Source organism: Heterocephalus glaber, unplaced genomic scaffold (assembly GCF_053883595.1).
Source record: "Heterocephalus glaber isolate CG9 unplaced genomic scaffold, H.glaber_assembly_v1.0 deba00001553, whole genome shotgun sequence".
Taxonomy (NCBI): Eukaryota; Metazoa; Chordata; class Mammalia; order Rodentia; family Bathyergidae; genus Heterocephalus; species Heterocephalus glaber.
In genome coordinates this window covers 5254741-5280260 of record NW_028258344.1, presented here as the reverse complement: position 1 = coordinate 5280260, position 25520 = coordinate 5254741, and the positions used below count along the sequence as shown (strand labels likewise).

The following is a 25520-nucleotide window of genomic DNA, read 5'->3' as shown; positions in this document are numbered from 1 at the left end:
CCCAGCACCATTCAATCTTGTTTTGTTTTTAACAGTGCTGCGGGTTAAATCCAAGGCCTTGTACATGTTAGATGAACATTCTGACACTAAGCTACGTCACCAATCCTCAATCTGCTTTTCTTGAATCAAATGCTTTCTTTTGTATTATTTTTTGCTACCTCATTTTGACTGTTGCTTGGAAGTTAAAATAACCTTAAAATCACCCAAGAATTGTAAAACAACATATGCAAAAGGACTAAAATGTGTCTGTTTTCCTTCCAACCTGGGAACCTTTTCCTTAGGTTTCTTTTCTGCACAAACGTCTAAGAAAAATGCATAGGAACTATGGGGATGGTGGTACATGTTAGGAGAAGTGATTTCCTTTTAAGGAAATGAAAGGAAACTGCCTTTTGACAGTGAGAAAAACACATTAATAACACTGAACCAGCAGGCTAGGAGGATCCTAATTTTTAAGAGAAAGTTACATGGTCTTGTTTCCACTTACTAATGACAGAGCAGACTTATGGTCACAATTCTCCTGAGAAAGCACAAAGTAGACCATTTTAAACTCAGCAAAAAGCCTACAACACCATCTGTTGCTACGCTGAAACGTTTGACTTGGGGGAAGGGAACAGCCAGCAGGCTGACAAATGGGAAGACACTCTCAGCCACACCAGTATCCACTCAGGGGCCCTCTGCTCAGAAGCCTGCAGGGGAAAAGGAACGTCCTGGGTGCTTTGGTCTATGCTCAGATTATATTCTTTAAAAAGTGGGAAAACACATCAGTTACTGAAACAGCATTTCAGTAACTTTACCACAGCAAGGTAGATCAAAAATAGTATCAGAGAAGTTTGAATTAAGTAATATTTTAATGCTGCTTGGAAAGGATTTCCCTCCTTCAACCATATCAGCGTTGTTCAGTGGCTGTTTATTTATTAAACGGTAATTAAAGTGAACATAAGCTGAAACCAGCTCTGAAATAAGGTACAGGTTGCCACTGCACCTTGAGTTTGACTCCATTTCAGAAATGTTAAAGAGAAAAGATTTTTCTGGAATTAAAATATTAAAAACAACAACAGCACATGGCAAAAACTCATCCATTGCCTTTGCATGATGATCTTCAGGCATCAGTGGCCACCGTCTCTAACTATAAAACGTCCCCTCCGAAAAGCAGTGTGCGTGAGCAGAGGGAGGCTCCACCTCTCCTGGCTTTCCAGATTCCTACTGCTAACAGCAGCTCAATTAGATCATCTGGGCTTTAATAAGGAAGAGCAGGAGCTGCAGGATGCGACCAAACGTGGAGGCTTTGCAGTCAGGCGCTCCGGGTTGTCGCCAAAATTTCAAGCTGGCCCACAATAACACAGCCCAAGGGATTCGTTGGCACGGTAGCTAAGAGCACTGTGTGGTCTACGATTTCTCATGGACTGCGCCATGTGGCCACCCTGGCCTTCCAGCCGGCTGCTCCCCCAACTGGGGAGCCCGCGGCCGGCGGGAGATCTTCGGCGCTGCGCCGTAAGTGCCGGTAGATGGCGCACCAAGCCACCGCCTCGGCCCGGGGAGCCTCAAGCCGTTCAGACCGCCAGGAAGGCTAGGACTTTGATTCATAAAAAACATAAATTCTACTTGATGAACAATAATAAAGGAAATTGACTACGGGGCACCATGGAGATGAATTTTAAAGCCCCGAAATCAAGTTATTTGAGATTATTTAATTTACGAAATTTGAATAACTGTGCGATGTAATGGTGCATGGCAGGGCATTTAGATTTTATAGCTCCTAAATGCTTCTCTTTAGGGTGATTGCAGTCAGTTGCATGGTCACCAGAGAACTCTGTCCCCATCTCCAAGCTGTGTAAACAAATTGAGGAGAGAATAATTACACACTGGGAGAAAGGGAGAATCTACTGAGGGCACAGAAAGCCCCAGCTACAAAATATTCCCTGTCAGCTAATAAACTACTTCAAAATTACTCAAAGATCAATGTTAAAGACTTTATTAAAATTAGCCCAACAGCTAAGTCCAAAGTAAGGGCTTTCCTGGTGTTTTTTGTAGTAGAATCCTCACATCTTAAAATACATAAGATCTACTGCCACACTTACATTCCTCCCTAATTTTTTTTAGGTTGACAAATGTGCATTTCCAACAGCTTCCCAACTGATGAATCTGAGTACAGAAAAACCTAGAAACTTTGTTTAGTCATTGATCACAGAAAATTTTCTGCTAGCAGATGTAAAAAGTCCTTCAAATAAAGCGCAGTGCTCAAATTTTCCCTCTCTGTGGCTCCAGCGCACACCACGTTTGCACAAATAGGTGTGTGTATTTGCACGGACAGAGGGGGTTGCATATATTAATTCAAATATCCATGTGTGTGCATGCACATACGAGTGTACATGCTGTCTGTGTACCACTCTCTTCTATTGTTTTCAGCATAACTGATTTTGGCACCAGCTCATTAGCACTTTGGAAGGGCCTTCATTAGCACTGGGATAGTATCCAAAAAGGATCCAGAAAAATCAACACATGGCTGCTCTTGTTCTCACGATAAATGACAGCTTTCCTGGAAAACAACAACAGTCAAGAAGCAAAACAAAAACCAAAAAGCAACAAGAGTAGCAATAACATGAATAGAGGAAGTCAGACATCACTAACTCGGATTTTTTTTAAATTTTAATTTATTTATTTATTCAATTTTTACAACTGTCTTCTTTGCCACTAAGCCTCTGGGTACTTTCACACAATTAAAAATATAAATAACAAAAGTGCATGAAGAAACCCTTAAAAAAATCATGCAAGCTTGTGTCTCTTTGTGGACACAAACACATACTAGGGATCAGTTCAACATAAGTAGCCCATTACACTGTTCCAGCCCCCAAATGGCAGACTGTCCATCAAAACATCCACCCTCCCAAATCTACAATGATTTAGAACCAGAGTTCTGAGGAGATGAGCCTTCTCTGGAAAACAGGATCTCCCTAATTACCTGAAAGTCTCATCATGAAACCGTTAATAAGAAGTTGGGTTGTTCAGATACCATGACGAACTGCAGAGAAAGCAGTGATGTCCAAGCTAGTCCAACTCCAGTATATCTAGAGTGTGTAGAGGTGAATATGCCTTCACACTCGTGCCTTTATAGGAAGGTAATGCATCACACTCTGAAGAAAAGCAGTAACAAACCCAGAGAAGACATTAACCCAAAGGGTTAAATCCTTTGCACTTCAGCTGTGAAAAACAGAGTGGAAAATTGAAATGAGTGTGGCCTTTAAGACTGGCCGCTCTGCCCAAAAGATGGGCCATCTCCTCTGGGTCTCGAGAAAAGAGAAGTCTTGCACTCTTCAGTCCTCTATTGTCTTCTCTGTCCTCTGTTTCTCAGCTCGCTATTTCTCAGAGTTGTGTGGATTGGAGGATCTTGAAATGTTTTGAGAAAAAGACAAGTGGAACAGAAAACCAGTGAAATAATTTTTAAAGCAGTGAGGGGCAACTGCTTCCAAGAATTTATGCGCAGGACTCTAGAAGAAGAAGAAGATGCCTGTGGCTGGACTGGAGCAGTCTTTATGGGGAGGGTATTAGGAGAAGAAAGCTGATCATGTGGGTGGCAAGAGAGGCATTGGAAAGAGCCAAGTCTTAAATTGAAGATATCCCAAAGTGTGGCTCTGGAGTAATTCAAAATACAGAAGCAGCGGCTCATAGGGGAGGGAAAGCCAAGCATCTCCAAATTCTTTCATTCATTCCACAAATATCATGAAGTGCCTGTGATATGACAGGCAAAAACCCATCGAGCACTAGGCATGCAAAAGTAAACAGAATATCTCTTCTCACTTCTTCCTTGCTTAGCAAGTCCACCATTTTGTGTGGCTTCAAACTCAGTCAGTGCACAAGCTCCTCTCACTCAAGAGGCAGTGATTAAAACCTGTGTGAGTCTGTGAGCTGAGAAAATATCAAGCCCAGAGTGAAGCATTCCTAAATCAGCATGAGCCTGGCCAGCACCTTAAACTGTCTTGCAGTGTGCTGCACACTAAGTGCCCGCTCTCTCTGGAGCTGAGCCATCATTCCAAGCTATAGTTGAAGTGTCTGTTGACAACAGTTCATCCTTAACATGGCTCTGTTTCAGCCTGTTGCTGATAATTATTATGAATAAACTAACACAGTCTCATGTCTGACAGAACTGTCTCACCCTCCAGTAAGGGCCAGAAAGCCGATTGAAAGATTTCCAAAAGAAGGGGAGATTCCAAGCAGAACTAAGTCTACTTCTCAAAAACCTGTTCAATAAGCTTTCTCTCTTTTCATCTCTCCCAAAATGAAGTGAGAAGCAGACTGATGTTTGGCAGAAAGACCAATGTCAACAGTCTCTGTATTTACTTATTTATCGGTACCTTGGAAGGCAGCCACCATTTATGGTCCTTCATTCCCAAATAAAAGGAGCAATGGTTCCTGCCAACAACATCTCTAGGCCACCTAACTGGCCTCTCTCTGCAGAAGCCAAGAGGGGAATGGGTGCAGGACATTAATTGTTGGCCACCATGTTTAGAACACAGTTAATGTCACCTATCATCGAGCAGGCCCAAGTTAGAAAAGACAGTGACTGCAAGTTCCCTGAAATGGCTTTGCTCTTGTAAAAGCCAGCCTTGGAGAGGCAAACTCTGACTTCTCCGTACCCAACTGCACAGTCCCGCTGCAGGTAAGCCCCTATCGGTGCTGTTTGGATGAGCAAGTGGAGTAAGACGAGAGCTTGGAGCAGTCCCAGAGAGTTTCATGTCCACGTGTGTGATGATATGTTTGAGGAAAATGTCCTTTGGGGAAAAGGTCAAATAAGGAGGAATTTGTTTTAATGAAGCACAGAGAGAAAGTGAGGGTAAGGCCATGGAAGCTGCAAGTCGTAAGAATGCTAACAGGAGAACGAGACTGGCTTTAATTCAGAGGAGTAAAGAACTAGCCTCAACTTACAGCAGAGCTTCGATAAGTGAAATGACAGAATGTTAGAACCGATAGGTCCTTAGGGATCACTGACTCTGTCCTTTTCATTTGACCAATGTTGACTTTTCTTTTTTCCAGGAAAGATTCTGAACTACCAATTACTCCCCTACATCTAAATGGAGTGATAGAGACTCGCAACTGGCTGACATCAGCAACAGAAAGATTCTTTTTCTTTTTTTTTCTTAGACAGGGTCTCGCTGTGTAGTTCAGGCTGGCCTTGAACTCACTATATAGCCCAGGCTGGCCTCGAACTCTCCAAAGATCCTCCTGCCTCAGCCTCCCAAGTGCTGAGATTTCAGGTGTGTGTCATCATGCCTGGCTCAGAAGGATCCATTTAAACATTATTAGAAGCATGGGCATGGCACCACAGAGACTCATACTTCACAGTAAATTGAAGACTGACATAGGCAAGTGTGTTCCATCAGGAGCACAGCGCACCTCTTACCAGGATCCCAGAGGCTTCAAGGATGCCTCTGTGGGACAACACACTGCGCAGACTCAGTAGTGTGGGTGGGTGGGGTGGGGCGGAGTGCGGCCCACCACAAGCAGCACATTTTGGGGGCAGCATATTTCTTGGTCAAAAGGAAAATTATATGATTATAACTTATGGTCCTTTTAAGCTATATTTGATGTTAAGCTAAGGTTTCCTGTGTGCGTCTGAATGCAGCAGCGTCTCTAGCCACAGGTCTGCTTAGACACGAATTGTGTTGAGTGGTTTCCACACACCCTGCGCTAAAGGACCACCCCTGAGGCACGAACTAGCTGTCCACCGGGCAGACGGCCTATTAGGATGCTAGAAAGCCAACCAGCAATGAGAAGAGGGCATGCGCAAGCTCACCAGTTCCAGCACGGGGCGAGTGCGCTCGAACGGACCTTGTCAGGAAATGCAGAGAGCCTGCGAGGGAAGCAGCTCAGGGCGCCTTCCTAGGCTGTCCGCACTTACAGGCAATTTCACGGGAAGCAGGTTGTGGACACACAGTGTAAGCCCCTGAAGCTCCGCGGGCAACTACCACGGCTGCAGCATGAAATTTCCCGTTTGCTCCACAACCTCTGAATTCAGAGCAAAATTGTCACCAGCTGTGCTCTTAACTGGCTTTCTCTCCCCCTTTGCAAGTGAAAAGCAAAACCATCTCGGAAGCTAATGTGGGTGGAATGTTGGCCCTTGAGTTAGTCAGGGTGGACCAAAATCAGAGTCAGATCAGACCACTGGTGGAAATGCCACCTGATCTCATGTCTGATCCTACACAGCTACGGAGACAGAAGGGTGAGGCAAGACTGCCAGTTCAGAAAAAATTCAATCAAGATATTACTATGCCCGTAGAGAAATGCGACCTGAAATTTTCAGCAATTTATACGTTAGTCAGTGTTCTCCAGATGAGATAAGTGAGCCAGGCTGGGTGGTGTACACGCATGATCTCAGCACTCTGGGTAGCCGAGGGAGGATCACAAATCGAACCCCAACCTGGGGAACTTATCAACTTAACAAGACCCGTTTCAAAATAGAAAATTAAAAAAAAAAAAAAAAAAAAGACTGGCAATGTAGATTATGAAGAAGGCCCTATTGGACTAACGCCCCAGTACTGAAGAAAAAAAAAAAAGAAAGAAAGAAAAAGTCAGAGTGTATTTTCAGTTCCTGAAATACTATACTTTTCTTCACTATACTCCTTTCACTCTGTATCTTTGCACGCACCATTCCCTCTACCATCTGCAACCCATCTTCCATCTCTACCAGGTCAACTCCTATTCATCCTTCAAAACTCAAAATAAATGTCATCTTTTCAGTGAAATCTTAAAGTATCTCCAAAACAGAATTAGGCGTTCTCCCTTGTAATTCCAACTGTAAAACATCATATATTATACATGTATAGTTAGCATTCATCACATTAAAGTGTAAAAAACAGAAAAGAGGAGGGAAAATAGCATGAGCTTTGGGGTCAAAGAGACTGCACGTCCCAATTCCTCCATTTACAAGCTTTGTGTCCTTGGGCACATTTTCAGTCTTCCTGGTCCTTCATAAAATTCCATTCATAAAATAAGGGTGAAAACGCCCACTCTATTTTCTTATTTTGGTAGTGGTGGGGATCGCCCCCATCCAATGCTTGCTTTGAGAAAGTTTTCACAGTGATGACCTGAGATCGGCAAGTAAAGCCCAGCACTGGTAGTCACCTGACTCCCAACCAGTACTCAGTCTATCGGTCCCCTCTCCTTCTCTCCAAAGGCAGAAATGCGCTTCCCATCCTTGTGTCCTCAGCATTAAGGACAAACCCTGACGCACAGGGACTTCATTCAGAGGCTCCTCGACTTGCAGCCGGTTTCCATCCCAGTGAGGCCACTGAGAACAGGAAATGTCCTAAGCTGAAAATATACTTAGTCCTCCTCACATACTGCACGCATGGTGGCTTCTCATGATTCTATGGCAACAGAAAGCCAGAGCCCACTGCCTTTGCCTGGGGGTCACAGGAGAGTAACAGACCACACCTGACTAATCTGGGGAAAGATTAAAATTCCTATTCCAATTACAGTTTCTGCTGAACGCATATTGCTTTTGCACTATTGTAAAGTCAAAAGGTCGATCTACTGTAAATCAAGGATCATCTATGCATGCAGTCATGTAATGAATGTGGGAACTATGGACAAGGGCCAGTTTTTAATTCATAAAATGTGAGGCCTAGAAAGGGCCCTAAACCAAAGGCATTTGACCAGATGGCAAGAAAGAGGAAGTTCAGAGGTGGCATAGAGCAGGTTCCGAAGAACACCCCCCCCCCATCCTTCTCCAGACCGATATTCTCCCACCATTTCTCACTGTCACCCATGCCTCCCTGCTGCTGGGGATGGCAGACTGGGCCTGCATGGCCTTCCCGAGGTTGTCTGTCCATTGGCCTCTTGGTGCCAGGACGTGGAGACCAGTATCAGTCTTTGCGGCTGCTTTACTATGAATCCCAGCTGGATGTAGTGCATACTCATAACCCTAGCACTGTGGGAGGCTGAAACAGGAGGATCACAAGTTCCAACCCAGCCTGGGCAATTTAGAGACTTAGTGAGATGCTGTTTCAAAATTTTAAAAAAACAAAGCCAGGGGATGCAGCTCAGTGCAAAGGCTCTAGGTTCAATCCCCAGTACTGCAAAACAAAACGAAACAAAACAAAAACAGAATCCCATCCAACTATTAGTGGTTAAAGGCAATTTCTCATCATCCACACTAATACAGCTTCATTCAAATTGGAAATGATAGATGATTAACAGGCACAAGAAAACATGTTGTGCTACATTCAGAAAGGATGCAAATGGCAAAAACATGTTGCCTTCTGGACAGGCAGGGAAATGGCATACAGCAGAACACACTCAGCTTCTTGCACCTCCGTGTCTGGCTAGACGGCTTTAGAGCATTTCGCAGCACTGTGCCGAGGCACCCATGGCATACATAACTCTCACAAAACAGCATTTCCATGTGCTAATGGCAACTGAATCAGAAACACATGGATTTAATTTCCTTCAAAATACCCCCGAGTATAAAAATCAATGCAGGAAAGCCATTTGGCTAACCCTATTTGGGGCTTTTCTGAGCCCAAAAATAGTGAGAAATTGTTGGAAATGGCTGCTGAGTTCCAAATCCCACCAGGTCCAGTCCTCCCCCAGCACAGCCCAGGCCTAATGTGATGTGAAGCCCCGGCTGTCTCTTTGGAGCAAGGCAGGTGCTTGCTGTGTGGTACCTTCCCGTCTGCTATCTCTACAGATTTCCTGCTTTGTGCTATTAGTTCATTTGCTCAGCGTCTCCCAGCACAGTGCCGTCAGGGAGATCTCAATTTGGCAGCAGATCGGGATCCCTGCCTGAAAGTTGATAGAGGTTGAGCTATTTGCAGAAATAATGCTTTCCAGACGTACTAAACAGTTCCCCCTTTCCAGATGGAGTGGCATTAGTGTTGCTTGCAGCCATTTCCTCGCCTTCTGGTACACTTGTCAGTTCTCCCATACGCCCTACAAGCCTTCCGTGTTCTGGGGAATCTCAGAAAACTGCTCAGACCCTCAGCTTCTCACCACTTGCATGCAAAACTGTGCGCACATATGCACATTTCCACAGCCTCCACTCTTCTGTATGCACATCCAGTTTTCTCTCGCCACCTCCTGGCAGTCAACTTAGATTTTATGAGCGAGCTAATCACTGAAAGTGATAGTTTAGCAGCTCAGGGAATTAGACGGGCATGAATACATGGGACATGGAAGAAGTGCCTTGGCTTTGGTGGCTATTTCTGCCATCAGTAGTCATCAGTGACATTGCTATTCCTGTTGCCTGTTGGTAGCCTCTGGTTTCAATGTCAGAGGGAACCCTTGGCAGAGTCTGCTTCCTGGCCCAAGACAAACCTCAGGAACCTGTGCTTGTTCTGGTCCCGCTGTGGTCTGAATGCCTCCTCCTAAACTCGGGTTGGTATTTACTTGCCATTGTGACTGTCAGGAGGTGGAGCCTTTAAGAGTGATTGGGTTGTGAGAGCTCTGCCCTCATGAACGGATTAATGCTTTATCCTGAAAGTGGGCTGGTTTTTATAGGAGTGGGAGAAAAGGATGAGCTCAGCTCCCATGCTTTTCCTGTCTTGCACACTCCCTTGTTCTCCTGCCTTCCACCATGACGTAACAGGGCAGGCCGGCCCTCACCAGATGCTAGCACCTTGCTTTTGAACTTAACAGTCACCCAAACCATGAGCCAACTAGATTTTTATTATTTGCAAATTACCAGTCTCAGGTGTTCTTTTATAGCATCAGAAGACAGACTAAGACAGCCCAAAATATGAAATAGTTTAGGTTACAGGACCCCAAAACATCACACCCATGTGCCATTTCCTTATTGAGAAATTGTCCAGCTCTCCACATTTTAATTTTGGATGATTTAATCACGCACAGCCCAGGTAGCAGGTACTTAACCAGTTCCGGGCCTTGAGGTTCTTCTCACTTTGCAATCCAGTGCTCTCAAGAGCCCTGGTGCTCCTGCCCCACACTCAAGATGTCAGTTTTGGCAGTCAGGTGGACCATTAGCTACATGGGTCCAGGACAGGCATCCAGGTTGGAAGCTGTCATGGTTTTCTACCACTAAGTATCTCCTGTGGTTTATACTTGATTTTCTTTTCTAATTTTCTCCTGATGCTGAGCTTCCCTTTTTGAAGAAGAAGAGGTAGAAGAGGAGAATATATGCACGTTGATTTTCTCCACTACACTCATGTGGCAACTTGGCCCACTTGGCCCCTGGGTGTGTTTAGCATGGAAAGGCTCTTCCAAAAATCTCACATCTGTCCTACTTCTGCTCTCACAGAGGGAAGACCCACCTCTCTCAAAGTAGATGAGGGAGTTGGGAGGATTAGCTTCTGAGAGAGCCTGACACTGCACTCTCTGAACACTCCCATAGACTGTGAACATTAGACTGAGCAATTGAGCCTAATCCCTGAACAAAATTAAAACAAGATGAAACAGAAAATCCACTTAACAAATGTAAAGCATTGGCCATGACTACTACTAGTACATTCTTCTTGGACTCAACTCTTGAATTATCATTCAGAATCAGTACATCCTGTATGACCTAAGACAAGTTTTTATCTTCTCTGTGCCTCAGATTCCTCACTTGTAAAGTGGGGCTAACACTAATACATACCTCATAGGTTTGTTGTGAGGAGTAAATGCAATACGGCATGTGAAGTACCTAGTGTAAGAGCGGGGTGTAGTAAGTGGTCTCTATGTACAGGCTCATAACTAAAGCACAAATTTCCTTTTACCTCCAGAAAACCTTATTTTCATGATTTCAGAGACCACAAAGACCTTGGTTCTCAATCCAGCAATTGCCACTGGCAGATTTGGTATTTAGAACACACAATGATCGTTGTGGTCATTTGGGACCTTGCCACTTTAGTGAGTCACTGACAGACCTGCACTGATGAGCTACTTCTGGAGAGCCATCCCCTGGCCATACCAAGGGGAGACTTCACAAAGTCCAGTCTATTTCTTGATCTCCACATCTATTGATCTTACTGGACTAACAGAGAGAAGATCATTTTGCAATTGTTGGGCCCAACTGTGGTATATCCTTCTAAGCAGGAATAAGTGACTTTAGCAATCAAATAATTGCTTTATTGGATCAACTGTGCTTCTTTCCACCTTGACCAAGTCCTCATGTGCCTTAACTCCTACCCAGAGCCTTACAGTTTTGCCATGTGCTTCTTAGATGCCCCCAATTTTTTTCATCGTGTAAAGCATATTAAAAACAACAAAAGTCTTACCACAAGTTGTTGCAATTTCTTTAAACATTCAAAATGTACTCTGCTGCTCAACTGACATGTACTTACAGCTTAAAGGTATCAATCAACTGTTCCATGTTCGTTTTAATGCCCACCCTCTTTAATTCCTGGAAGTCCCAAACAGCAACACATTACTCTCCCTAATTCCTTTTGCTTTAGCTATTGATAAAAGGAAATGAAATGTATTAGTCACCACCCATCAACTTGGGCTTCTGATTGCATCATGAGACATGCTCTTTAAAGCAGGTATGGGGTACAGAGCAGGAAGGAGGGCTTTCCATTTAGCCCATGATGGGAGTAACAAATTGATCAGCATGACACACCAGCTCCATGAGGGAGAATACCTTAAACAATTCCATCAACATTGATTTACTTTAACCAGGTGATATTCTAATGAGCCAACCTCCATGCTCCTTGCATGACATGTCTTCTCAAACTAAGAGAGCATGCCACCTTTACAAGAAAAAAAACAACACTAAAAAACCCAGAGCGTTGACACTTGCAGATGAGTCTAATTCCCTTTGTCCTGTGGCTATGTCCCATTTTGGGAGAGCTCCAAGTGCATCAAGCTGATTTTTGCTGTCATCAGAACTGACCCCGAGTCCCCCAGGAGGCCTGCAGCCTGTCTGCAGCAATGACAGGGAAAGGAGCCAGGCTTCAGCTTGGGACCCTCAGATGTGCGGCACAACAGGCCCTGTCCAACCCTGACGGGGGCGGGTGGATCACATGAATTTTTAAAAGTAAAACAACTAATTTAGGCCAGAGGGAGGGAAGGGCGATATATTCTTACTTTTTCCCCCTGTGAAATCCCCACAGAGGAAATGCACAGCCCAGTGTGTTGATTTTGGCATTGGCACGCACAGTGCCTCTGTTCTGGAGATGAGCTGACGCGTGCAGATGTGCAGATCAGCCATTTCCAAAGGTTAATTAAATATTACCATTGTTTTCCAAGCTATTAATGTCTGTTCTTTTATTTCTTCATGTGAAAGGCTTCACCTCACCCAAAAAGCAGAGTTTGAATTTGCTCCCTAGTCCTTGCCCCTTTTTAAACCCCAAGAGAGAAGGACCAAGTGGCCCAGAGAGAGAAAGGGCTGGCGAGAGGAGGTGCAGAGGCTCCCAGGCCGAAGGCGGAGTGCAGCGGGAAGAAAGGGGCTGGAGCCAGCATTGTCTGAGGCGGAGCCCCTGAAACACTGTCTCCGCTCCAGCTGGGGAACAGAACCACAGGACTCAAAGAAGTTGCTATCAAAGGGCTGGGCAGGAACGCCCTTCTCTCTCTACCTTTCTGTGCTGAGGGCACAACTGACAGTGTCGGAGCTGAGGAACAGGGCAAGTGTTGGCCCACAATGGTCCTGCAGGAGGGCAGGGAGAGAGGTTGGCTGATGGGCCAGTGAGAGCTGAGTCTTACTTGGCAATGTCTGTCTGTTCCCTGCCACTTCCATTCCCCTGCTGCCTGGGATGTCCTGATGTGCCTAGGAGGATGGCCTCCATGCATATGAGAGAAGGAATCCAAGATGGACGACAAGGGATAATAAGACAGAGGTCAAGGAGAGGACAAGGCTCCCTCTGGCAGGAAGTGCCACCCTCTGTGATTGCAGTTTGCAAGAATCCTGAGCCACATGAACACAGCAGTCTGCAGGAAATCTCTGCAGACAACCCATCTTCTAGGGCAAGCAGAACATGTTTTGTTTGCAAAGTAACAGTGCCTGCCTAGATGTGGGGAGGAAGCCGCAAAACTACAGTGTAATGAACAGAGAACAAAGACACAGAATAAAGACAGGTGACGATGGAGTGCCACAGGTGGACTGGAGCTGGCACAGATGGAAGGGAGTACAGCATCAAGTCTGGTCATGGACAAAGCTGGAAGAGCACTCATGCAATGCTGCACTGGACACTTACCCGGCTCCTGTATACCTGCCCTCTGAAACGCCGTCCTCTGAGAGCTGAATGGTGGAGCACTGTGGCACCCACAGACGCAGACTCTGTAGTTAGAAGATCTGCATTCAAAACCCCCCTCACTCTCTAGCTAAATCTCCCTTTTATGTCTCATTTCCTAATATTTTCACTTTTCATGTGCAAAACAGGAATAAATATTGTTGTGGTGTAGGATTTTAAAATGAAAGAGTATGTAAGGTGCTGAGTATATACTAAGTGCACTTTGAATGGGAGGAAAAAGGGAAATGGAGAGAGGGAGAAAGTATGGCAAGCAGAAGAGAAGGGAGGAGAAAGCAGAGGGTGAAGGGGGAGATGAAAGGAAGGCAGAGGCAAGAGTATTTGGGGCTGGGGGGACCCAGGATAGAGAAAGAGGAAATGCAAGAGACAGAGGAAAGAATCCAGGAAGGAAAGGGCAGGGAGCCCTTTGCTCTTCTGCAGCTATCTTCCAATAAGCACCCCTAGACCAGCCTTCTAGGGGGAGCCTCTTCCAATCTCTGGCGGTCCTGGTCCATGTCCTGTCTGTTGCCCCTGCTACCCTTACTGGCTATCCCCTGGATGAGAATGTGGCTGGGCAGCAGGGCACAAAATGTAAACAGATACTCGTGTAAGCAAAAACTGTAAAAGGTGAAAGAAAAGCCATATACACATCCTTTCTAGAGAAAGTTCTTGGGTAAGCAGGGGACACACGTGTGAAGAATATAATGCCACAAATATTGGAGACTTTAGACTGAATTTGTACCAACTAAGTGTGTAGTGCCACCTAATGAGTGCTGGTTTCTATCTGGAGTTCATTAGAGAAGCCCTAACCAGCCCTTGCATCTCACATGGCTATGTAACAGCACAGGGAACAGAGACCAAGAGAGTGAAAACCGACAGCAAATTTCAGAGTGCTGTCCACAACGTCAGAAGTTCCACTACAAATCCAGCAAAAAAGCTCCATGACAGGTCATAGATATCATAACTGCCTAAAATTTGCATAACATAATTTTTAAAACAAGTAATAGACACTGGATTCATGTTCTATAAAGAGATCTTATAAACCAGTTAAAACACACACACACACACACACACCATCAGCATTTTCCAGCAAGGAGACATTTTACACAAGAAATACACATTTCTAATAAACACATAAAATTATTTAATCTCATTAATAAATATACTCAAACAGCAACATAAAAACACCCTCTTTAAACTGTTAACTTGGCAAATTGAGAAAATCAGTTCTACTGAATGCTGGCAAGGATACAACCAAGGGTGTACTCTCTTGCACTAATCAGATCTAATATATAGAAAACTTCCACAGAATAACACAAGACAAAGAGCCCTTGGGAAAATGGGCAAAAGGTCTGAACAGGCAATTCACAGAAGAGCTGCCAGTGGCTGAGATAGATTAGGTATAGATATTGATTCAGATACAGGTAGAAATTCAGATACAGACAAATATTCACCATCACAATTGGGGAAGGTCAAAGTAGAAAAAAAACAATTCTTGACCTCTGACATAATAAATTCTGATAAATGCTGTTCCTAGAAAGTTGCTGTGGTTCTGATGAGTGTCCCCAAGGTTGAAGCATTAAAGGTTTAGTCTCCATAGTGGTGCTATTAGAAGATGGGCCTAGGAGGAGGTTTGCAGGTCATTGAGGGTGTGTTGGTGAATGGGATGTGGGACCCTTGGGAGGGGAGTCTGTTTTGTTTTGTTTTGTTTTGTTTTGTTCTGTGTTTCCTGGCTCATAATTTAAGAAGTTTTGCTCTGTCACTCCCACCATGATGTACTGTCTTTGCCAGAAGTCCATGATGCCACATGACTTTGGACTAAAACTTCAGAACCCTGAGCTAAAACAAACTTTTTCTCTTTTTGTTAATTAATTCAAGTATTTCAATATAGTAACAGAAAACTGATTAGTATAGAAGAGTTTGAAAAAACAGCCAATCACTCACAAATTACTAGTAGGAATAAATATTCCTTCAGCATTTTTGGAGGATCATTAAAGGGATCTGAAATCACTGACGTCTTCATCTTTGAAGACAGAAAGCTATTATTTACACTTCTCTCCTTAAACATACATTCCCAATTATTTCTGTTTCAGGAAATAATCATTACTCCAAGGTCCACTATTCTCTAATTTAAAAAGACACATCTTTTAAAACACAATTTCAAGTAATGGAGATGTTTTTCCTATGTTTTGATCCATTTTATTTCCATCTTCATTCTAGGCAGTCTGATTAATTATCTCTCATTTTTATCAATCTGTTAAGAGTGTGGTGACCAATGTGGGTACCAAGTTACCCTTTTTATTTTTCTGGTGCTGGGGATCAAACCTAGGACTTAGCTCAAGCTAAGAATGTGCTCTACCTCTGCACTACATGCCCAGCCCCATATTACTCTGAAAAACAAAGCTTTAAATGCCCAGGACTATAATGAAATTATTACATATTCAGCAAAGATGGGAAAATAGTGACTGCAAATGAGTAGATGAGGATCTCCTACATCCTGTACATTCACATTGCCCTGCTAATAGATGGCCTGTTCCTCCTCTTCCATCCTTGGAATTTTTCCCACTGCCCTTTCAACTAAACACATATTCCCTCCTTCATGATTTCCTCCGTTCCTGGGCAGAAGTCCCTATGCTTGGAATGCTGCCCCATCCTATCCTGTCAAGCTGTCTCCTGCAATCATTCCAGCAGCTCCTGAAATCCTGCTTCCTCCACAAAGCCCTCCCCAGCTGAGAGCCAAGTGATTTTCCTCCAGCTTCCCACCTGTTCTGTGTGTGGGCAGCTCCCTCCCCTTCCTACCCTGTGTGTACCTAAAGACGGTAGACTCTACAATGTCCTGTTCACTAAATGGCTGCAGTGTCCTGCATGTCCTTTCTTGTGTGTCTGCATTCATGATGGCAGAGCTCGTGTTTATAAATGTGTTTTGCTTGTATCAGCAGTGTGGGAGAGCTGTGTGGTAGCTGTTTGTGTTCACTGGAAATGACCTTGCAGAGAATCACCAAGTTCAAAGTTCCCTGGAGTGGTAAAGGAGACTTACTTATGGGGTCAAGTTTGCCTCTGTGAGACTGACGTGGACCTTTCTGTGCCTGTCTCAGGTTTCCTTGGAACAGGGTAATGCTCACTTAAACCAGCAAGATCTGAACATTAAAGTCATGATAGTGACATTAGTGGATTCTCATTTTAAAAGGATTCTCCTTTTAAAAAAAAAAAAAAGTGGTTAAAAACACAGTACTAATAACAGCCATATCGAAACATTAGAATCTACACTCCCACAAATATTTTTTTCCTTTCTGTGATTTCATAACGCTAATTGAATCGGATCCCACAAGATTAAAACTCTGGTGTCTAGGATGATAAAACACCTTAAGCTGCTAAAATAGATACAAGTTTTCTTCTTAGTATTTTTACAGATCTTGTGTGTCCAGCACTAACATGAATTTCACACTTTTTTCACCTTTGGAAAAATTCTTGCTTTTATAGCTTTCTCCCAATGTCAAAACAAAAGGTCTGTTCTATTTCTTAGAATCTCAAGATCTTTTCCTGATCAAGAGAAAAACAAATGCATCTGAATTAGGGCAACCTTGGAGTACCGAGTCAGACAGAGCAGGGCCAACCATCTCCAACTTCTGTGAACTGAGAGCTGGAGTACTGACTGACAGTGTGAAACAGGGGAATGCAGAAATCACACAATTTCATCTGATGTTTTATCCTTAATTTTTCCCCAAAGTGTGGCATGGAATTTTTTTAAAGCCTCATTTTGAATCTACTGGAGTGCAGACCAGATACAGAGACTTTTTTTCATTATTATGTACAACTACATCCTGTAATGTAGTCAGCAGCACTCCAGAAAAGCAAAAGATTTCTCCTCCCTCGTCTGCAAGGGAACAAGAGAAATGGAATAAGCTCAGGCTTCAAATCTCTGATCCAGGTGAGTGCTGCTTTTCTATTTGATATAAGCACTAACAAAAATATCCCAAGGAGGCCAACTGAGAATATACATGTAGTTATAGATACTGGAAAATGGAAGCATATAAAGCCTTAGCATTTCTGCCTTCTGATGAACCAGTGGGGATGAGCTGCTTCTGTTCATGTCCGCCGGCCGCGTTTGTGCATGCACACCCACTGAGTCGAGGGTCACCCACACAGGACCTCAGCAGACAGACGGTAAAAGCAGGTGAGTGGCCGCTGACTGCTGAACCCGCCTGCCTCCTCCTGGGGCCATCTGACCTGATCCAAGGGCATCCTTGAGGGTGGGCAGAGATGAAGAATGGCTGTCCCCTGTGTGGCAAGGAGGGGCGGTGAAAGCCCGCAGGTCCCTGTTTCTGCATAACCTTTGTAGGCATCAAGGGCTCTCTCCCTCCCACACCGAGCAGACAATCCTTTCCCCAAATCCAGAAGATCAGCAATAATTGATTTGGCTTCTGGCCCGTACCCTTCTGGTGCAAAAGCAACAGCACAGTTCACTAGCTCTTTCCGATTTGTCCCTGCCCTCCCTTCAAGTGACTCCTCACGTCTGATTAAAATCGGTAATGCGCTAGTCCTGGAGTGAAGAGGCGCTATTTATTTCTGTCAAGTTCTGCTTGGAAGGTTTGAGGCTTCCTCCTACCAGACATTTTACTAGTAAACAGAAAAGTTACCCATATTGTCATGCTTGCCCTGACCTGCAAGCTAGTGAACAATAAATCTTAATTATAGTTAAATGCCAAAATCTGGAAAGAATGAGGCAGCACTAGTCAACTGTGAATTGGTCCGACTCCTCCGCCTGCCTCGCCTGCCTGTCCTGCCTCTCCGAGCTGCAGCTGCAGGAATACATAAATTAGTTTGTGATTTGTTTGCGCCGGAACAATCAGTCGAGGCTGTTTCTTAAGAGCATTTCCAGTATCAGTGGCCGCCCTGGCATTCATCCTACTGCCATGTCAGATGCAGGTGGCATGTGGGAAGTTTTATTTTAAGGGACTTTTTAGCATTATGCTTGGGTTAATAAGAAAGCGCTATTTTTAAATATCTCGGCAGTTTTCCAAAGTAGTGCTCAATCTCCTGACATCTGCTCTGTCCGTACTTGTTACCTTTGGGTGTACTCGAAGAACCATTGAATAACCTTTTTGTTAGCAATGTTTTTTTGCACCGTGGAGGGCTACTGGAGTTTGAGGCAGCTTCCATGCGGGTGATTTTTCCCCCCTTTTCTTCTACTGCTGTAAAGCTCAGGAGCTCCTTGGTATTCAAGGGTTTGCTTGTCGTAAAACTAAATAAAGCTACCCTGTTGTCCCTTTGCCTGGGTCCTCTTGACATATTGGCACCTATATGCAAGAATTAGAGAGGTGATTGCCTACATAACTCTGCTGAATGGCTGTAGACTGTTCCATCAATTTGGTGACTGACAGGAGATCGGAGACGGAACTCAGAAGACAGAATGGGTTTGGCCTGCTCAGTGCAGGGGTCCTATGAATCAATCTGCAATCTACTAATTTATTTTAGATGCAGATTCTGTTGTTGTTGGGAGTCAATCATCTGCTAGACGCCTCTGTGGGATGGTTTTTTAAATAATAAGGCAAGTTCAGATTTCCAGCCTCTGGACCCAGGCAAGCCTGGGATAAAATGGTATTGCATTATGAGGTGGATGTGTAAATGGGTAAGAGAGAGAAAAGACATAGAAAAACCCTTTCTCGAGTCTAAAGGTGGCAGCCTCTGTAGCGAGGGGTGCCCTGGCACTGCGTACGAATTTTACTCGGCAGGTTGCTTTTGTCCGGAAAATTCCTTGGACTGCAACAGCCAATGAGCTGAGAAAACACTTTGCTCAGTTTGGCCATATACGAAAGTGCATTCTTCCTTTTGATAAAGAGACTGGCTTTCATAAAGGTATGTGTTGGATTTACTTTTCTTCAGAAGAAGCACTTCAGAATGCAGTGCAACATGAAAATCACATAAGTGATGGAGTAAAGGTCCACATTCAAGTTCAAAAACCAAAAAGTAGCCCGGGATTTAGCTCAGTGATTCCAGCACCTGCCTCACAAGCACAAGGTCCCGACTTTGATCCCTGGTACCAAAAAATCAAAACAAAAACCAAAAATTTTGCGAGGGGATCAAACATATGATGAAGAGAAAGATTTTTGAGATGATTAAACCCATTAAATAAACACAAAACAGAAAAAAAAGAAAAGAAAAAAGAAAAACCCTTTCTCAACTGAAGTAAGAGAGTGAAAAATAGCTTTCTGATGTCTTTTTAGGAAAAAAAAAAAAAAAAAACAGGAAAGAAAGAGCTTTACTTAGTACTTTGAATAGCAATGTAAATTTCACCTCCACCAGGTCAGGTGCAAGCACCTCTCTTCCTGTCCTGGGATGCATCATCCCTACATCCAGGCTCCCCAGCCGCAACCTGCTCCCTGCCTCCTGGGCACTTCCAGGCTCTCCTGGGCCTCATTCTGTCACCAGCTTCCAGTTTGTGTCATTGTTTTGTTGCCTCCTGAAGGTCACTCTGAGCCTGCCCTTCAGCCAAGCTTCCACCTTGGAGCTGGCCCTCTTCCCAGCTTTCTCTTGTGCTACAGCAGATCTGTCTCTGCCTGGGCCTAAGCCCCACGTCTTTAAAAGGACAGGACTTGTACTGGAGTCTTCACAGCCGAGACCTCCAAGGTGAGGATTGGCCTCTCCCTTGGGTTCTGGCCAGCTTCCTGCCAACCTTTGCCCAAAAGCCACTCAACAAATTCTTTTTTTTTTTTTTATTAAATCTTTTATTGGTACATTGTAGGTATACAACACAATTACATTTCTCATTGGGAATTGTACCTTTACATAATGCATCTTGGTTCTTATTTTTTCCCCATTCCTAGCTCTCCCTTCACCCCCTCCACCCTTCCCTATTTACAAAGATTTTGTTCCTATTTTTCCATTTTCTCATATTAATCCCATTCCCTTCTATCCTTTCCCCTAGCCCTCCCACTTCCTTCCCCTTTGCCCCTTTTCTTCCTATTTCACATGACCTATTATACATTTAGTCCTTATTTACACTTTCAGTTTCTCACACCAGAGAAACTATTCGGTATTTACACATGTGTCCTATTTATTTCACTTAAGAGTATTGCCTCAATGTGCATCCACTTAGCTATAAATGTCTCTAATTTCTCATTTTTTATGGTTGAGTAGTACTCCATTTTATTAAAAAAACACATTTTCTTTATCCAGTCTCCAGTTGATGGGCATTTGGGCTGTTTCCAAGTTTTAGCTATTACAAACTGTGCTGCTATGAGCATGGGTGCACATATATCACTGTGGTATGATTCTTTGAATTCTTTGGGGAAGATCCCCAGCAGTGGAATAGTGGGGTCAAATGGGACTTCCAGTCCTAGTTCTTTGAGGTATCTCCATACTGATTTCCACAGTGGTTGCACCAGTCTACACTCCCACCAGCAGTGGAGCAGGGTTCCTCTTTCCCCACAGCCCCGCCAGCATTTGTTATTGGTTGACTTCATGATAGCAGCCATTCTTTCTGGAGTGAAGTGGAATCTCAGTATTGTTTTCATTTGCATCTCTCAAATGACCAGTGATGTTGAACATTTTTTCATGTATTTATTTGCTATTTCTACCTCTTTGTCTGAGAAATGTCTGTTCATTTCAGATGCCCATTTTTGGATTGGGTCTTTAAATTTGGGAGGTCTGATCTTTTTAAGTTCTTTATAGATTCAAGATAGCAGACCTTTGTCTGAGGAAGAGCAGGTGAAGATTTTTTCCCACATTGTGGGTTGTCTCTTCACACTGCTGTTGGTTTCTCTTGCTGTGCAGAAGCCTTTTAATAAGAAGAGATCTCACTTGTTGATTGTGCTAGTTCACAGGCAACTGAGGTTTTGTTCATAAAATCTTTTCCTACACCGATGTCTTCAAGGGTTCTACCTAACCTCTGTTCCAACTGGTTCAGAGTTTCTATTTTAATATTTAGATCTTTAATCCATTTTGATTTTAATTTAGTGCATGGTGAGAGATACAGCTCTAGTTTTAATCTTTGGCAAGTTGAAACCCAATTTTTCTAGCACCATTTATTAAAGAGGCTATCTTTCCTCCAGTGAGGATGTTTGGCTCCTTTGTCAAAGACGAGATGGCTGAGTGTATCTGGTGTTGTTTCTGCATCTTCTAATCTGTTCCACTGGTCCTCAAGTCTGTTTCTTTGCCAGTACCATGCTGTTTTTATCACAGTAGCTTTGTAGTAGAGTTGCAGGTTGGGGATTGTGATACCCCCTGCCATGTCTCTATTACCTAGAATTGCTTTTGCTATTCTGGGTCTCTTCTTGTTCCAAATGAATTTTTGGATTGTTTTCTCGAGGTCTATGAAGTATGCTGCTGGGATCTCAATTGGAATTGCATTAAATCTATATAGCAGTTTTGGAAGTATGGCCATTTTCACTATATTGATCCTTCCTACCCAGGAGCAAGGGATATCTTTCCATTTTCTGATATCATCTTCAATCTCTCTTTTCAGAGTGCCATAGTTTTCAGAGAAGAGGTCTTTGATTTCTTTCATTACGATGATTCCTAGGTATTTCAGTTTTTTGGGTGCTATTGTGAAAGGAATTATTTGCCCTATTTCTCTCTCAGTGAGTCTGTCATTGGTGTAGAGGAAAGCTATTGATTTTTGTGTGTTGACCTTGTAACCAGCTACTTGACTGAATTTGGTTATTAAGTCTAGAAGACTTTTGGTGGAGTTCTTGGGGTCTTCTATATAGAGTATCATGTCATCTGCAAATAATGACAATTTGACTTCTTCATTACCTATCTTGATTCCTTTTATTTCTTTCTCTTGTCCAATTGCCATGGCTAATGTTTCCAGAACTACATTGAACAGGAGTGGTGATAGTGGACCTCCTTGTCTTGTTCCTGATTTTAGTGTGAAGGATTTCAGTTTTTGACCATTTAGTATGATATTGGCTGTTGGGTTTTCCTAGATGGCTTCTATCAGTTTGAGGTAGAGACCATCTATTCCAATTTTTTGTAGGGTTTTTATCATAAGTGCATGTTGGATTTTGTCAAATGCTTCAACAAATTCTTGCAGTTGCCATCTCACCTCACCTGGCCTCTTGCATTTTTTTTGAGGAGGGAACAAGGATTGGTGGTTTCTCCCACTCAGAGATGGAAGGATGGAAGGGCTCCTGGGGAAGAGAGGAATAATCTCCAGCCTGCCCACCCAGGCTACATAAAGAAGCAACAACTATTACGGAAAACTGCCACCCACACAGTACTCTCTGCTCCATGCTGAGCAGTTTCGGTGCATTATTGTATTTAATCTGCACAAGCACCCAGCCAGGTAGCCCACATTAGCCTTAATTTAAACCATAGAAACAGAGTCTTCCGGGATGTATTATTTTGCCCAGGGTGGTGAAGCTAATGAATTTGTATGACTCAACTCCTCTCTGCATGTACCATGGAGCTTCCCCAGTGACACATTTAACTTCTTCCAGGTATCTTCTCAAACGCCACCCTTTCATATGTGGCTTCCTTAGACACTGGTTTGTCACTGTTACTTTGTCTTCTTACCTGTGTTTCTCTTTCTTTGGAGCATTTATCACTCCCTAATGTTGCACATGCACACCTCTCCCTAGATATCTGAGGGGATTAGTTCCAAGCCCCCCAAGGACGCCAAAATCTGGACCCTCTTGCCCCTTATATAAAATGGTGTTGTATTCAATTATAACCTATGCACATCCTCAGATGCTTTAAATCTCCTCTAGATTATTATAATACCGAATACAATGTAAGTGTTAAGGAAATACCTGTTACACTGTATTATTTAAGGAATGATGACCCCCAAAACAGGCTGCACATGTTCAGCACACATGGAGTTTTTAAAATATTTTAACCTGTTTGGTTTGCATCCCCTGATGAAAAGCCTACAAATACAATGGGCCAACTGAGTATGTACTTGTGATAGCATGTGTCTGAGCTCAGGGTCTTTGGCTGTTTTCTTCCCTGTTGTATCTTCTTGGTGTGTGGCAGGTGCTTCCTATCTGTTAAACAAATGAATGAATGAATGAGGCTGCTTTTTTTTTCCAGCTTGAAGTTAAAACAGGCATAAATCTTTGGTCGGACTGCCAAAAATGACAAGTAAGAATCCCTCCTTCGTATGGTAAATTCAGAAACAGATGTGTTCAGGATTCTATCACAAACCACTAGTAGACCTTGGATTAAACTAACCAGTTTGTAACTAGCAAGTCAAGTCATTGCTGATAATTCTTGCAGTGGCTTCCTACACCCTGCAAATTCTGCACGGAGATGGTTTATTAAGTTTCTCAAAGTTTTCTTCCTGCATGAAATAAAGCTCTTGCCTAGAAAACTATAATCCAACTGCCCATATTTGAGTGGCTTCCGAGAAGCTAATCCCTACAAGCCTGTTGCATTGACACTGGTGTCTTCCCAACAAACCACCCTTACTGTCTTCCCTCTGGCTTCTCTCCAAACTGATACTGTCTTGTGGTTGGTGGGTGTAGGAGACTCAAAAATGTGGGCAGCATAGCTTTCTTCTTCAAGGAAATGAGCATTTTTAATATGAGAATATGAGACCAGACTATGAGAACTAGAAAATATGTTAAAAGTGGATTGATCAAGGATACCAGTATATTTCAACAGTTCAAAATAAGGAAAAAATAATAGTGGACAGATTAAGGAGATAGGGAAAGATGCCAAGAGAGAAGTGGCTTCTGAGACAAATCTGGAAAGAAGGACAGAATTCCAAAGACAACACTGCCAGGATAGAGCTAGGCAGAAGCATCACAGCGGCAAGGCAGAGGTGCATCCTGGCCTGGGGGTCGAAGCTGGCTGAATTTGTCAGTCATGCGCTACATGCCAAGGAACTGCAGCAGACAGGGCTACAGTCTAGGCCGGAACCACCCTGAATGCGCAACCCCCGCCCCATCTTATGAGACAAGGCGGCAAAGGACTTAGGGTGCGACAGCCAGGCAACACGATGACAGTTTCAAAGCAAAGGAGAGAAGGACCATTCCCATGACAGGGCTCTACTCTATCCCAAAACAATGAGAGTCCTAACTGGGTGTGGTAGCTCATGCCTGTAATCCCAGTACCCTTGGAGGCTGAGACAGGAGGATCTCAAGTTTAAACCCAGCCTCGGCAACTTAATGATTTAGAAACCCTGTCTCAAAATGTTTTTTAAAAATGTAAAGGGGTAGGGATGTAGCTCAGTGTGAAGCTAGCCCTGGGTTCAATCCCTAGTACTGGGGAAAGAAAATGAGAATGGGATTTTTTTTTATCCAATTCAAATTTAACTAGTATAAATTCAATTCGAAAAGAAAATGATATTTGATTCAGTTATTGGAAAATTGTAAAATATGTTTGGTTTGCAAATCTTCTCCTACAAGTACAAGTCTTATGAAAACCAGATAAAGATCATGTATATCTGATAAAATTTAACTTTCCCTCATTGAGATATACTGTAACTGATGAATAACACACTAGATTTTGAAGCTTAATATGAACAAAGAATATCAAATATTTTATTCATCATTTTGAAATGGATTATATTTTGAAATGACAGAATTTAAGTTTTCGTGGGTTAAGTAAAGACATAAAAAAGAAACAATCAAAAAAGTCAAAGGGCTGTCATACGAGTAGAGAGGCTCTAAAGTTATTATAATAATAAGACTCTGAGGAAGTATGTGAGGCAGGTTGCGAGGGGAGAGGCTAGAGAGAAGAAAGTCCATTTGCAAGATTTTTTTTTTTTTTGGTACCAGGGATCGCGCTCAGGACCTTGTGCTTGCAAGGCAGGTGCAGTGCCACTGAGCTAAATCCCCAGCCTGCAACATTTTTTTAAATGGCTACATCGGGAAGAACATGAGTCAGTTACTCAGAGATATGTGCTCAGAAGTGGGCTTCCTGCCCTTAGAGCTGCCCCACTGAGCTAACTCTAACCCTGAGTCACTCTCCAAATATGTCACAGCCAAAAGAGTTCTGAGTTCTATTGGGAGGGCTGGGTTACTATGAGCAGTCAAAGGTCACCTTGATGTGTTCTAGACGACACCTGCCCCCCCGCCCCGCACTGCCTTGATTTGACTTGGACAAAACCTGACAAGGTTTGTTATTACATCTTGAGTTGGAATTTACCATTGGAAATGCAGCCTTTGTCACCGCACAAGAACTGTTTTGCATTTGATGACATTTTCAAAATGGTGTGAAAAAACCTTGACGTTTTTATTAGAAAATCTATAAAGCCCAAACAAATGGTTTCATGCTGCTTTGCCTCATTCTTCATAGGTTCACTGGCAATCCATCATCCCTCCCTCTTCCCCCTGCCCTCCTGCTCCCCTTGAACTCATCAGCATCTTGCCCATGAACAAAAGAACTACTCAGAGAAGCCCTTATGACCTTACGTGTCCT

At 43.4% G+C, this 25520-nt stretch overlaps 1 pseudogene; it reads left to right on the top strand.

The window, feature by feature from the left end:
• Nucleotides 1-1410: 1410 nt before the first annotated feature.
• Nucleotides 1411-25520, top strand: part of LOC101704515 (SRA stem-loop-interacting RNA-binding protein, mitochondrial pseudogene) — a 39458-nt pseudogene continuing 15348 nt past the window's right edge.